A 15670-nucleotide genomic window follows, 5' to 3' on the forward strand; every position below is an offset into this window, starting at 1 on the left:
CCTCTCTATAAATGATAGTCATATTCATTCTTTCCACTACATCATTGGTCTCTTTGTGCTTTATGATGCTACCACCCAAAACTTTGTCTTCACCAGGTTTTGGAAGAGGAAAATCCACTTATTTTGGTTGACCAAAGTTTAGAGGGTGTTTTGTAGAGTCCCTGTTGAATCTAGTGGATGGCTTGTGTATCATGGGTTTCAAATTCCTGAAAGAAGTTTCTCCAACCTTATTCCTCCTTACTGGCTTGTGCTCCATAATGATTGGCTCAACCTTTATGCTATGTTTCACAGATAATGATTTTGAAGTTGTAGAGCCAAACACCTGTTGCAACCTTTCATCAATTTTTCTCCTTTGCTCCTTCACCTTCATCTCAGCTGCTGCTAGCTGGATTAGATCAATTCCATCAAGCTTTCCTTAAATTTGAAGTGTTGGAGAAGTAGTGATGGCAGGAACTAGCACTTTGGATATTTGAATGTTTGTAGATGGCTCTCCTCCCCCTTCCACTTTATTCTCCCCCTTTTTGTTATCATCAAGGAGAGGAGTCAAGCCTTGTGCTTTAGCCAATTGTATTAGAAGACTTGTTTGAGATTGCTGATTTTAAAGAATGGTGACCATAAAGTTTTCAATAATTTGAACTCTGTCCTCCAATTTGGCCAGCCTCTTTTCAACATCTAATGCTCTTCTTAGTCTCAGTAACAAGTCATGCATGGTACCATAGGGCATGACTGAATCCAGCTTCTCAGAATTGTAGGACTTCAAGTCAGCTATATCCTTCTTAAGTTCATCCATACTTAGATTCTGTCTTAATTGCTGTAGCTTCATGAGATGTAGAGAATCTAGGTGGGCTTGAAGAATAGCCTTGGTACCAGCATTGGAGGTGTTCTGAATGGCTTTTTGGATAGACATGATTTGTTTGACTAAGGATACATTATATTGTCCTGGTGTAGACTCCTTTGTCAATGCCCATTCAGGTAAATCTGGAATAGAACTTGGGCCTTCATCTCCCCCTAAGTTCATGCTTCCATTAAATGAAACGGAGTCATCATCATTAGAATTTACTCCAAATTCTTCAGATGGCTAACCAGCTGTAGAAGGCATCAAGTTGACAACAGCTTTATCCCTTTGTAGAGATTCTGAAGTATGTACTAGATTTAAAGTCTTTTATGCCTTCTCATTGCCCTGAGTAGCCAACAATTGATAGGCTGATACAGGATGAGTAAAAGTGTCAGCATCCAAGGAAATGTTATCAGTTACAACTTTGTAATGTTGCTGAAATTATCTTTCCTTTTCAGCATCATCCACAATCATTGACTCATTAGCAATGGCTGGATCCACCCTTATACCTTCTGTACCTGCTTTTCTCTCAATTTCTCTCTTTTCTTGCATCAGGGGCTCCCCCTGGCTCACACTCCTCACACCCTCACCTTCACCTACTAAGGTGGCACTCCTCTCACTATCTTTTGCCATGCTGGAAGAAATAGCATGCATATTTAGACTCTCAAGCCCTCCTTTTTCCTGGGAGCAACCCAGCCTCTCACTCAAATTTTCACTCCCTTCCCTCAATCCTAGAAGTGATTGTACAGTAACCATGTCTTCTACACTTGGAATTGAGTCAGTTATTTGTGTAGAGACTATCAACGGATAGGGCGTCTCCGTTGAAGTAGAAACTGATGGTATCAACGGATAACTGCTGTTAAGCTTATCCGTCGAAGAACAACCACTTGTCAATGGATGAGGAATATCCGTTGAAGAAGGAAAAGAAGTATAAATTGAAAGTGACATAATTGTTGAATCTTTGTGGATTGATTTTAATTTAGGTGACACAGATTCTTCAACTAAGTCTGAAAGAATTGGCTGATGATCCAACAAATCATCTAAAAGATGATGATTACCAGTATTTGAGTGGGGCTCCTCCCTGAGTTGTAAAGAGGGAGAATCAGGAATTGAAGTGAATATCATGTCCACATCCAGAGATGGTGATGGAGAATTTAGTGATTGGTGTGTGTCAATTTTGAGAGAATGGGGTTGTGACTCCACATTTGTTGGAGTCACATCAAGCTGAATTTGAGAAGGCATAAATACAGGTAGGTGTATCTGTGTAGTGTGTGCACCCTGTGTGGAAACTAAGGTTTTGACCCTCTTTCTTCTTGCAAAGGCTTTTACAGGTGAGTGTGTGGCTTCAGTGTCCCTCCCTCTTTTGTTCTGTGTCCCTGGTTGGGGACTAGTTTCAATAGCTGCACCCTTTTCGGAGGATGGAACTAGGAATGAGTTTGAATCCTTTTCAACCACCACAGTCTTTTGAGAAACTATGGCTTGGCTAGCTGGGGTACCACTGAACTCTCCTACCTTATCCTGGGGGGTTTCTTGATGTTCACCCCTCCCCTCACCACTCACACCCTGTTCACTCCCCTCAGGGTTTATGGTAGTTGTTACAACTGTTGTCTTTTGAGAAACAACAGAGGTGGCTTTCTTTGACTTTGGTTTTGAAACTTTAGGTTTGGTGGCCTTGGTAGGAATCTGTTGGGACAAAGACACAGATTCCATGGCCACACTTGAAGGCAAAGAAATAATGGGGTTGGAAGTAGTAGGAGTTGACGAAGTATTTACCTCACTTACCTGAGGTGCATTCATTATTGGTAAATATACCAATGGCACCTGATTGTTGAGGTTAATTCTCAAAAGGTCTGCAAGGACCCTTTTCTCTTGTGCCTAGCACTGGAGTTTATTACTCTCATTGGTTATGACCAAACCTTCAGCAACATGGTTAGCCAATAACATAAAGAATCTAGCATAGTAAATGTTATGAGGTCTATTAGCTTTGTTACCTAACCTGGTACCCAATTCGAGCATAACATAGTTGCTAAAATTAAAATACCTATCAGAAACTAGCATATAGAGCATATTAACAAGAGATGAAGTTATTGCATCAAAACTACTAATTTTCCCAGAGAAAACCTTGATAAAGGCATCACCTAGAAAACTCCATTCTTTCCAAAGGCCTTTTCTTCTAATACTCCCTAAACTACTAGAATCAAAAGAATAGCCTATGGAATCTAACATGCTACATATATCATTATTAGTGTGTGGTGTCATGGCATTGTTCTCAGGTAGTTTGAAACAAGATTGTATATCATCACAGTTAATATAGTAATCTTTACCTTTGAGAGAGAAAGTGATGGTCATATCAGTGGGGTTGAACTCTGCAGTTGTCCAAATCTCCTCAATTACCTCACAGTAAATAGTTGGGGCTTCCAGCATTGCATAGCTTAGTTTGCAGTTTTTGATGAAGTCCATCATCTTGTGATAATCTGAGTGCGCTTCATTCTTTCCCACCAAAGCTGCGAAATTGTTTTTCTCATAGAAAAATCCAGACTGGGACATTATCTTTACTACTGGTGCCATTGTAGTGGGTAGAGGTTGCAGAGAAAAGTTGAGAGTTTTGGGAGAGAAAGAGAGTAAAAGCTTTTGAAAAATTGCAAGAAATCCTAAAGTGAAAATAAGAATTCAAAGGGCTTTTATACTTTCTCAAATTAAAACATAAGGAGAATGATTAAACAATATTTTTAAGTAAATTACAGCCGTTTGAGAATAAAGAAAACTGTATGAATTCTAAAAACTGCCTTTAATACAAATACATACAACTGTGTATATATATATATATGTATCAACGGTTAAGTAAAAGAATCAACGGCTGTGACTTACTTAAAACAACTGATGTGACACTTCAACGGATGAGGTAAACAGTTATTCGTTGAATATTAACACAGTTTTATCCGTTGAAGGATAAAATTACCAGAATTGTATTTATCTTTCAACGGATAATGAACATCCGTTGATAGAACAATTTTGGCTTTCAACGGATAGGGAATATCCATTGATATAATAATCTTTACTTAAAGCCAACTTTGTTCTTGCAACAAATTCATTTCAGGCTACAAAACAAATTATAATAAGGACATGAATTTATGAATAATTAAGCATACCTAGCTCACTTACTAATCTTGTGAATGTTGATTCATCAAGTGGCTTGGTAAATATGTCTGCAATCTGCTTTTCACTTGGAACAAAATGAAGTTCCATTATACCATTCATCACATGTTCCCTTATGAAGTGGTACTTGATGTCAATGTGCTTGGTTCTTGAGTGTTGTACTGGATTTTCAGTAATGGAAATGGCACTTGTGTTGTCACAGAATATTGGAATTTTGTCAACATTTAGCCCATAGTCAAATAGTTAATTCCTCATCCACAGTATCTGTGCACAGCAACTACCAGCAGCAATGTACTCAGCTTCAGCTATTGATGTAGAAACAGAATTTTGCTTCTTGCTGAACCATGACACAAGATTATTCCCTAGAAATTGACAGGTGCCAGTTGTACTTTTCCTGTCTATTTTGCAACCTGCATAATCTGCATCTGAGTAGCCAATTAGATCAAAACCAGACTCTCTAGGGTACCAAATTCCTAGATCTGGAGTCCCTTTGAGATATCTGAAAATATTTTTAATAGCCACTAAGTGAGATTCTTTAGGGTCAGCTTGAAATCTAGCACAGAGACATGTAGAAAACATTATATCAGGTCTACTAGTAGTTAAATATAGAAGTGAGCCAACCATGCCTCTATAACTTGTAACGTCCACAGACTTTTCAGCCTTGTTTAATTCAAGCTTGGTGGCAGTGGCCATGGGAGTTTTTGCAGATGAACAATCCATCAAGTCAAACTTCTTTAAAAGATCATAAATATATTTAGTTTGACTAATGAAAATTCCACCACTAACTTGTTTAACTTGTAAACCAAGAAAATAAGTTAACTCTCCCATCATGCTCATTTCATATTTACTTTGCATTAACTTAGCAAACTTTTTGCAAAGCTTATCATCTGTAGAACCAAATATAATATCATCTACATAGATTTGAACAAGTATTATAGAGCCATTAACATTTCTAAAGAAAAGAGTTTTGTCAACAGTACCTCTTGTGAAGTAATTATCTAGGAAATTTTTTGACAAAGTCTCATACCAGGCTCTAGCTGCTTGCTTTAGTCCATAAAGTGCTTTCAACAGATAATACACATAGTATGGAAAGTTTTGATCTTCAAATCCTAAAGGTTGGCTTACATAAACTTCTTCCTCCAATTCTCCATTCAGAAATGCACTCTTGACATCCATTTGATAGACTTTAAAATTGGCATGGGCTGCATAGGCTAGAAAGATTCTGATGGCTTCAAGTCTTGCAACTGGAGCAAATGTCTCATCAAAATCTATTCCCTCTTGTTGAGAATAGCCCTTGGCAACCAATCTAGCTTTATTCCTTATGACAATGCCATTTTCATCCATCTTGTTTCTGAATACCCATTTTGTGTCAATAGAGCTCTTGTTCTTTGGCTTGGGTACCAGCTTCCATACCTTGTTCCTCTCAAATTGGTTTAGCTCCTCTTGCATTGCTAAAATCCAATCTGGATCCAATAGAGGTTCTTCCACTCTCTTATGTTCCTCCTGTGATAGAAAACTACTGTATAGAGATTCATCTTGAGTAGCCCTTCTAGTCTGCACCTTAGATGTTGCATCACCAATGATCAATTCAAAAGGATAATTCTTGGTCCATTTCCTTTGAGGTGGTAGATTAGCTCTAGATGAGGTTGCCTCAGTATTGTCATGCTGTGAGATAGAGTGTTGATTTGTTGAAACTCCCCCTGAGTTACTGATCCTTTGAAATGAACTGGGAGTTCTATCAACTGATGAAGTAAATTGATTATCCGTTGATTGACTATGATCAACGGATGCTTCATTATGTACTTCAACGGATGATGCACTTTGTCATTCAACAGATGTTGCATTACTTCTATCAACGGATGCTGAATTATGACTTTCAACTGATGCAGCATTTTGTGCATTATCCAAAGGCAGATTTTGAATCCTTTTCGAGGTGCCTTCTCCATCATTCTCATCTTCACTATCATCACAATATATCTCAACGTTGTCAAATTTTAGTCCTTCATGATGTCCCTCATCTGTTAGTCCATCAATCTTTTCATCATCAAACACAACATGCACAGATTCCATAACAATGTTGGTTCTTAGATTGTAGACCCTATATGATTTTCCAGCAGAATAACCAACAAATATCCCTTCATCAGCCTTTGCATCAAACTTCCCTTTGTGATCAGGTTGATTCCTTATAATGTAGCATTTGCAACTAAAGACATGAAGAAAGTTTAAGGTTGGTTTTCTTCTCTTGAACAATTGATAGGGAGTCATGCGTTTTTCCTGATTGATTAGAGAAATATTCTGAGTGTAACATGCACAGTTAACAGCCTCAGCCCAAAAATATGTCGGGAGTTTTGACTCTTCAAGCATTATTCTTGCAGCTTCAATTAGTGATCTATTCTTCCTTTCCACCACACCATTCTGTTGTGGAGTCCTTGGAGCTGAGAACTCATGCATGATCCCATTTTCTTCACAGAACAACCTCATGGTAGAATTTCTGAACTCAGTTCCATTGTCAATCCTGATATTCCTTACTTTGAAATATGGATGATTGTTGACTTGCCTGATGTAATTGATAATGATTTCACTAGCTTCATCCTTTGATCCAAGAAAGTAGGTCCATGAAAACTTTGAGAAATCATCTACAATCACTAGGCAATATCTTTTCCTTGAAATTGACAATACATTGACTGGTCCAAAAAGATCCATGTATAGCAGTTGTAATGGTTCATCAATTGCTGATTCAAGCTTCTTACTGAATGATGCTCTCTTTTGCTTTCCTTTCTGACAAGCATCACACAGTCCATCCCTTGAGAATTCCACTAGAGGCATTCCTCTAACTAACCCCTTGCTCCCGAGTTTTAAAAAGGAAGGAAAGCAAGTGGAGGGTAAGTAAAGTAGTTTCACTTCCCTCCGTAATTGTGCTCCCGAGTTTTTAAAAGGAGCGAAAAAAAGTGTTAATGAATGCAAATTTGACAATCTTTCACTCCAAAACTTTCACTCCAAAAATGGGATGAAAGTACTTTACCTCCTAATCACTTCCTTCCTTCCCATTAAAAAACTCGGGAGCAAGCCCTAAGTCCTTTTTGACTAGATCATTCATTATCTTGAAATTCAAATGGGACAGCTTCTTGTGCCATAGCCAACTTTCATCTGGACTTGCTTTACTGAAAGACAAGTAATTGATTCTGCATTTGTAGAGTTGAAGTTAGCCAAGTACACATTCCCTTTTCTAACTCCAGTTAGAACCACTTTGTTGTCCTTCTTACTTGTGACAACACAGGCTTCAGAATTGAAGGAAACAGTATTCCCTCTGTCACATAGTTGACTGATGCTCAATATATTATGTTTGAGACCATCAACTAATGCAACTTCATCAATGATGACATTTTCTTTTAAAATTAAGCCATATCCCATAGTGAACCCTTTGCTGTCATCTCCAAAGGTTATGCTAGGGCCAGCTCTCTCCTTGAACTCTGTGAGCAGGGTGAAATCTCCTGTCACGTGCCTTGAACAACCACTGTCCAAATACCATAGATTCCCTCTTTTTCCCTGCACATAACAAAATCAAATCTAGTTGATTTTGGTACCCAAGTTTTCTTGGGTTCAACCTTGTTAGTCTTTTTCCTAGACTTCATACTTCCTACATCTTTTGACTTAGGTAACTTTGGGTCAACCTTGGTCTCAGGTGTAGTTGGTTGAAGTGTAGGGTTAGTCACAGAATTATTTAGCACATTTGGTTGAATTTGATAAGGCATAGATTGTGCAAACATATTATTCCACATAGGCATGTTGTATGGCATTTGAGGCATACTGAATGCAGCAAAATAAGGATTATTAACATATGGCATGTTTACAAAATGTGCATTAGGATTCTGTTGAGACATAACAGGCATAGCATGCAGAGGTGACATAGACATGTTAGGCATGGAAGGACTTAAAGGCATGAGAGCATTCTTAACAGACTTGCAGTTAGCAGATAGATGATTAACACCTTTACAATGCACACAGCTTTTTCTAGGAGCATACTTATCAGGTATGTAATTGTTGTGTTTGTTAATCCCTACCTTCCCATTTCTATTAGATTTCCTTTTAGTTTCCTTTTTATCCTCAACCAACTTAAGCCTATTTTTCAACTGATCTAAAGTCATGTGTCCTATATTCACCTTACTGGCATCTTTGGATGTGCTAGCTTCTTCTTTGACAAAGTTCTTGGAAATTGAACCAAACTTCTTATTGAGATTTTTCAAATTGTTCTTTTTAGAATCACTTGCCTGTTTTAATTGATGAGCCTTCAACGGATGCTCCTTTTCTTCCTTCAACGGATAACTTTCATCATCCGTTGATTCTACATCCGTTGACAATCCATCAATTAATTCTACTTCCTTTTTGTTTTTCTTTCAGGCATTCTCACAGAGTGATTCAATTCCCTGAACCTTGACAATCTGAGCACTAACATCCCTAGATGTTTTCCAGGCCTTGATTACATCTTGCTCACATTCTAATTGTTTAGAAAGAATTTCTACTTTCTTAACAGTTCTTCTAGTTCACTCTCAACAGATAAGCATTTGATTTTAATCTTTTCAAGCTCAATTACCTTACCCTCTAACACAGCATTCCTATCACTTAAAAACAAATTATTCTCTTTAATTCTTGTGTTTTCTTTAGCTAGTGATTTAAGGGAAACACACAAATGATATAATTCATTGGACATATCATTTATAGCTTCATTGCATTCAATTTTAGAATGCTGAGAGAGGTCAGTAGTAATTACCTGGTTGCTTGATGAACTAGTTTCATTTTCATCAGAATTAGCCATCAGGGGTAGGTTGACATATTCCATATCATCATCTTCATTGGCTCCATCCGTTGCCCAGTCATCATGAGTCAGAAAAGCTCTTTCCTTTTGTTTGAGCAAATCGAAATATTTATTTTTATAATCCACTTGCTCAAATTTCTTCTTCTCAGAAGTTGGCTTTCTGCACTCATTTGCAAAGTGTCCACTTATGCCACAGTTATAACATTTGAACTTAGATTTGTCCACCATGTTCTTGTTTGACTTAGTGAATCTAGCATTTTTTTTGAATTTCATCTTTGCAAACCTTCTGGACAGAAAAGTCAGATGTTCATCAACATCATTAGAGTCATCTTGACTGGAACTATCTTCAACCTCAGCTACTTGCTCCTTTCCCTTGCTTGATTCTGATTTGCTTGTGCCAATTTTGAGACTTGGCATTGTCTTTTCTTCATTCCTGGCTTCAGTCTTCTCATTGTCAGCTACAAGTGCAACTGATCCGCCTTTTCTCTTTCCCTTTTCCAACAGCTCATCTTGCTCCATCTCAAGTTCATAGGTCTTCAAAATTCCATGTAATCTTTCAAGTGTGAAGTCCTTATAATCTTAAGAATTCCTTAGTGAAACAGTCATAGGCTTCCATTCCTTTGGTAGAGACCTCAGAAATTTTAAGTTGGAATCCTTGACTTAGTACACTCTGCCATACAGCTTCAATCCATTCAACAGTTTCTAAAATCTATTGAAGGTATCATTCAGTAATTCTCCTTCTTCAAAATGAAAGTATTCATACTGTTGAATGAGAAGCTGCATTTTGTTTTCTTTAACTTGTTCAGTACCTTCACAGATAAGTTGCACAGTATCCCAAATTTCCTTAGCAGTTTGGCTGTTAATGACATTATCAAACATATCTTGATCTAGGCCATTAAACAGAATGTTCATGGCTTTCTTGTCCTTGTGAACCTCTTCAATATCTTCATCAGTCCATTCTGCTTTTGGCTTGGGAATAGACTGTCCAACAGCAACTGTGGTAGTTGCAGCTGTGGCCACTTTGTGAGGGATGTGAGGACCATTTTCAATGCAGTTGATGTAGCTTTCATCTTGAGAGAGAAGATGTAGATGCATCTTCACTTTCCAGTGATGATAATTATCTCTTTCCAGGATTGGAATCTTTACACCAATATCCTTCTTACTCATGATGTTAGTAGAATAGATCTTTAAACTCTTTGTAAGTTAAGAGCTTGCTCTGATACCAATTGTTATTCCCAAGGAACTAACAATGGGATTTACAGAAGGGGGGTTGAATGTAAATCTCAAAACTTTTTCAAGTTTTGAGCAGTTTCAAAGGCTAAGTATTTTGATGAACAGTTGTGTGTGAATTGTTTTGAGCATGTGCAGACAGATATATATTCAAGACACAAATGTAAAGAACACAAAGGCTTCAAAAACTTTTCTGGTGGTTTTGTTGTTCCACCAGAGATGTGTATTTCAGAAAATATGTGATTCAAAGAATTGATCACAGCTGCGTCCTAGTACAAACTAGATGATTTTCTCTCTGGATTTTTCTAAACAGCTCTGGAAAAATTCACCACCTAATTACTAGCTGCAACTTGGTTTATATATCACCAAGTTTACAAGTGAAGACAAAAGTACAAATACAATTAAAAAGGTTCTCCACATGTTTCTTCTTCATTTCTCTATCCAATGCAATCTAGGATAATCTGTGAATCTTTGAATACTTCCTTGTTTGCACCAGAATGGAAATGCTGCATTTTCTTGATTCCTCCAAGAGGCTACCACATTCCAATTGTCTCTGTCAACCCATGTGCCTCTGTCAGCTTATGAATTGTCACTGTCAACTGTTATTGAACTGAGCATCCGTTGATGCTTTCATTCGTTGATGGCTTTATCCGTTGATGCTTTATCAGTTGAAGCTTTATCCATTGATGCATTAGCAGTTGAAGCTTTATCCGCTGATGCACTCATCCGTTGATGGGTGTTATCCGTTGAAAATTTAGAGACATCCGTTGAAGCTTTGTTTCTCATCCGTTGAAGGCCTTTAATTTATCAGTTGATACTACTTCATTTATACAAAATTACAAGGCATGAAATATTTACAATTAGCCCTCCTATTTGCATATCCACTAGTAGTCAACATGACTTATAATTTCCCACAACATCTAAGAATTATAACTTAAATACAGAAACTAAAATGTGCTACAATACTAAACTTATTTCTAAGTAAAGCTACTCCATCAACGGATAGCCAGAATGGTCTTATCCGTTGAGGCTACAAACACTAGATTTCTACTTAAGTGTTTTGTTTAACTTATCATCAAACTAATACACATATTCCTAACAACGAGTACAAGTGAAATTGGAATCGATTGTGATAAGGCAAGTACTTCTAAACCTTTTTCGAGATATAATGCAAATATTTCTAAACTTTCTCCTAACATATTATTGAGTATTCAAAATAGCTCTGTTTTATATTGTCAATACATTGAATCCTTCAGCCTTGAACCTGAGCCACATCATTTAATCTTTGAGCCGTAAGACTTATTCTTTATGAACCATTTCTTGTTGATTTCCAGATACTAAACCACACAAATATGACACTACTCTCCAAATATATAACCACCAAACACCAAACACTGGAATAGAATTGTTTGAATATCCAGAAACATTTATACTCAACCATATCTTGTGACATCAAAGAACTAAATCTTGTAAAACCATTGTTCATCTAATACCTGATTCTTCCACAGGCTGAAGGCCATTTCTTGTACATACGTCGATACCCTCATGATACTCATGAAATACATCATGCCTTTATACAAATGTTTCATCACTGTTGATTATGATCTTGTTTTAATGAATTATATTGTTTATCATATTGAACTGCTTTAGAATTGGATAGTTTTTTTATAGGGACCAGATTCGTGGTCAGACAATATCAATGGTCAAGTTAGGCCAATATGTGGCTTGGATCCAGTAATTAGAGCAGTGTTGTGTGCTTTGCTCGGGGTTAGTGCGTGACTGATCAACAACCTAACCTTGGTTTTGAAACTTAAAATGAATATCCAATTCTAATGATTGTTTAGCAATAAACTTGATTCCTATATGAACCATCTCGTTTGATCATTGATTAATCTCAATTATTGTCATTGTGACTTGCTAAGCTAGTTAGCTCATTCTTGCGAATCTTTTTATGTATTCTACAGTTAAGAAGGATACAGTTGGTTATAAGGTTTTCCCAGTTCAATGTACGAGCTAGGCTTCCAGATTATGTTGGATCGAGCTAGTAGGAGCTTATTACAGTAGTGAGATAATAAGATTGTAAGAATAATTTCATTATCAGTTGTAAGTTAAATTAGTTGGGATTTGTTACGTTGTAATAAAAGTTAAGATTGTGGCTTGTTTTCATACTTTAACCTGTTGCGATCCGTGGTTATGTAAAGCAGGGTCATTGTAAATAATATTCCATATACAAGTTTATATATTGTGTATGTGTTATGGACCCCAAACTTCTGACAGGGGTTTGAAGGGCGCCACAGGTTGATATCAGAGCTACAGGTTATAAGTCACTGAAACAAGCCTAGATTGTCGGGATTGGGTAGAGGGTTAGGATTAGGAATAGGAAATAGAAAGATAAGTCATCGTGAGGTTGAGTGCGATTGTATAGTAGGTCTCCGACATGGTTCGTGTTGTGATTCGGGACTCCTAGCTTGCGACGAGATTTCCAGACAACGACAATGGCAGATCCTGATTTCCCTGCATCATCTGATCATTTGGAGCCTTCCATTTGAGGATCGTCATCTTCTTCTAAATTTGATTTGCACTTTGTTCTTCCATCGGTATTAATGGTATTACCTTCTGTTATGACATTTGCGCCTCTCCAAGTTATTACACGCTATTCTATCACCTCTCTATACGAGACTACCTATTCAAGAACCTCCATTTTCTTATTCTTGTTCTTCTGTACATTCAACTATGAATGTATCTTTTTAGTTTACTCTACACCATGTTTTATACCCTCAGTTTAAAAACCTGTCTTATGGAACAACAGTATTTACGAGAAGGGATGCGATGGCTACAGTAAATCGTAAGTAAATGAGATATTAATAAAGGTGAGAAGGAGTTTAGAAAGAAGATTCACGTGTTTCAGAGGATGGCTTCTACCAGATTAAATGGGGCCACTAGTGAATAGACCACCCTTGATTAGTTGTGGAATGGACTAGAGAAATTTTGAAAGAGTTAGAGAGAAAAGTATAGATCTAGAATTTTCGTAGAATTAGATGATGGTGCCATGATAAGTAGTGATGTGACGTGACATAAGCAAACTTTGTTCAATGAAATAGACTTGTTGGCTGTTGGATAGACCTGTTCCACTTAATGACTGCAAAGATGATGATAGGCGTACTACCAGTATGGGAGCTTTGAAATGAAGCCACGAATAAGACAATATGCAACGACAGCTGAAGTTTTCATCGATTAAGGAAGGTAATAGACCCAAGGAAGGAGAGGAGATAAATGGAAGTGAATGGACCTTTGCGTGATTGTTTCTTTAACTTGGTATCTGGTTATAAGAAGGACAACAACCAACTCATATAGTAAGGACAACCAAATGTGTGATTTTCAACATTTTTTTAAAAAACAAGTTTTCGAAAAAGATTTTTCCCTTATAAAAATTTCTAAAAACCTTTTTGGAATAAAATAAATTTTAAACATCGGTTGTCAAGTTACTACTTGAGTTTCTTGTTTGTTAAAAGACCCGGATTACCTGGAAGGATGTTGTTTCATACTTAGTATTGCTAATTCGGAGAACGAAGTAACCTGCGATTATGAAGAAGTTGATTATTCCTAACAGTAAGGTGCAAGTATTTTTTGATAAGATTAACAACAGAACCAGCGTACGGAGTAACTATTCATCCAATTACTGGGACTATCAGAGTTCAAGGAATTCATTGATTTAACGGGAGCCTGAGCATGACCGAAGAAGATCAGGAAGATTTCTAGACTTTTCTAAAAGAAGAATACATTTAGCAAAAGGATCGTTATCTTGAATGATTCATGGTTATTCTAAATTAAAAGAGGAAACTCGAGGTTATCTAATAAGAACGCCATTATGATCAAATTGTTAAAGTATTATACGTGTAGATACGAGGTTACAGACGGAAGACCTAACAAATAAGAATCTACCATAATGCTTAATTTGCGAAGGCATTTCAGCGTATTTTTTGAAGTTATTATAGGACACAATTGGGATATGATCGAACAAGCTCGAAAGATGAATACAAGTGAAATGTGGATGGTGACCAATGGTATCATTCCTGTCCTCAATACTACAGCGTATATTCCTTTTTAATTCCTCAAAATGTATGAACTTCTTTTCTTAATAAAATCCTTATGATGACATCAAAAAGGAGGATATTGCATTCCTTTCAAATTTAATTGTTCCCCTCAAGTTTTGCTTTCTGATTGGGATAAACAATGTTATGATGAGACGCTTTGTCGGGATGATGAAGAGTCGAGTGGGACGCCATCTAATCATGTGTTGTATGTCATATGGTACGAAAGACTGGCCATCTTAAGTATCAATATGGTTGTCTCATTCATATTCAAATCCTTACTTCTTCTTTCTTTTTAACTTGAATTATTGTTGAATTGTGAATCCTTCTAGTTATTTCGTTGTCCTTTCGTTCTTTGTAAGAGTTTTTCAAACAAAAATCAACGTATTCTGAACCAAGCGGACAAAGTTCCATCTATCTCTCATGCATGAAAAGGAAACAAGGGCATATGGCAAAGATTGCAAATCACTAACCCTAGCCAGGGATGCACTAAGAGTCAAGGGAATCTACTTCAATAAGAAATACGTCTCCGAGAATGAGAATTTGTGACTTTCCTATAAAATATTTTATTTAGAATACGGATGTGATGACGTGAATGATTATTTCGGATACCTTATGCGTTAAAGTATTGAAAGATGTGGGAGCAACTTGGTCGTTTATTTCTCAAGGTTTTGTTGATAAGATGAATCACCCTGTTGAATTGATAAGATTATGACTAAAGGACTAGCAAGTTAAGAACATGCAATTATTAAATAAGTAAGTACCAATGGTGGAATTGAGATTTCTGGCAATAAGTTGTGAGGAATTGGTATTAATAGAGATAAGAGGATTGGACATTATTCTATGGAATGGATTAATTATTTAAGCGTGATGCCTAGATAGACCATCGTGATGAAAGATAGTTCTGAAGACGCCAAATGAGAATATGAAAAAGTTTAGAGGACGAAGGAAGGTAAAGAACTTGTTAACAATGATTTAAGATTACAGTGACCAAAATGTAAGTGCTATGGCGGTTATAAATAAGGTCAGGAGCAAACAGAACTTAAAGATTTTATAGTCTCAAAATATGTTTCCAGACGAATTTCCAATATTTCCTTCAGATAGAGAAAGTGAGTTCATGATTGATTTAGCACCTGAAATGAAGCCAGTGTCCAAAGCCCCGCACAGAATGGCGCCAGACAAAATAAAGGAGTTACCAGAGCAAACGCTGGAGATAATTAGAAGAGGAAGCAACTGGACCTAGTGTACCCCCCTAAAGTGCACCGGTATGATTTGTTAATAAGAAAGATGGAAGTGTGAGATTATGTGTCGATTAGCGGAAGCTCAACCAGTTTATTCTCAAGAGCAATTATCTGTTACCTCGAACCAATGATTTGTTTGATCAATGAAAGAAGCAAAGTATTTTTACAAGATTTATTTAAGACTGGGTATATTACCCATTGATGTGATATCCCATATTTTTCAGAATTATTATTATTATTTGAATATATTTAGGTGATTTTCTGATTAGGAAGGAATAAAATTGTGGATATTTTATTCTTTTTT

Source organism: Apium graveolens, chromosome 1, assembly GCF_009905375.1.
Source record: "Apium graveolens cultivar Ventura chromosome 1, ASM990537v1, whole genome shotgun sequence".
Classification (NCBI taxonomy): domain Eukaryota; kingdom Viridiplantae; phylum Streptophyta; class Magnoliopsida; order Apiales; family Apiaceae; genus Apium; species Apium graveolens.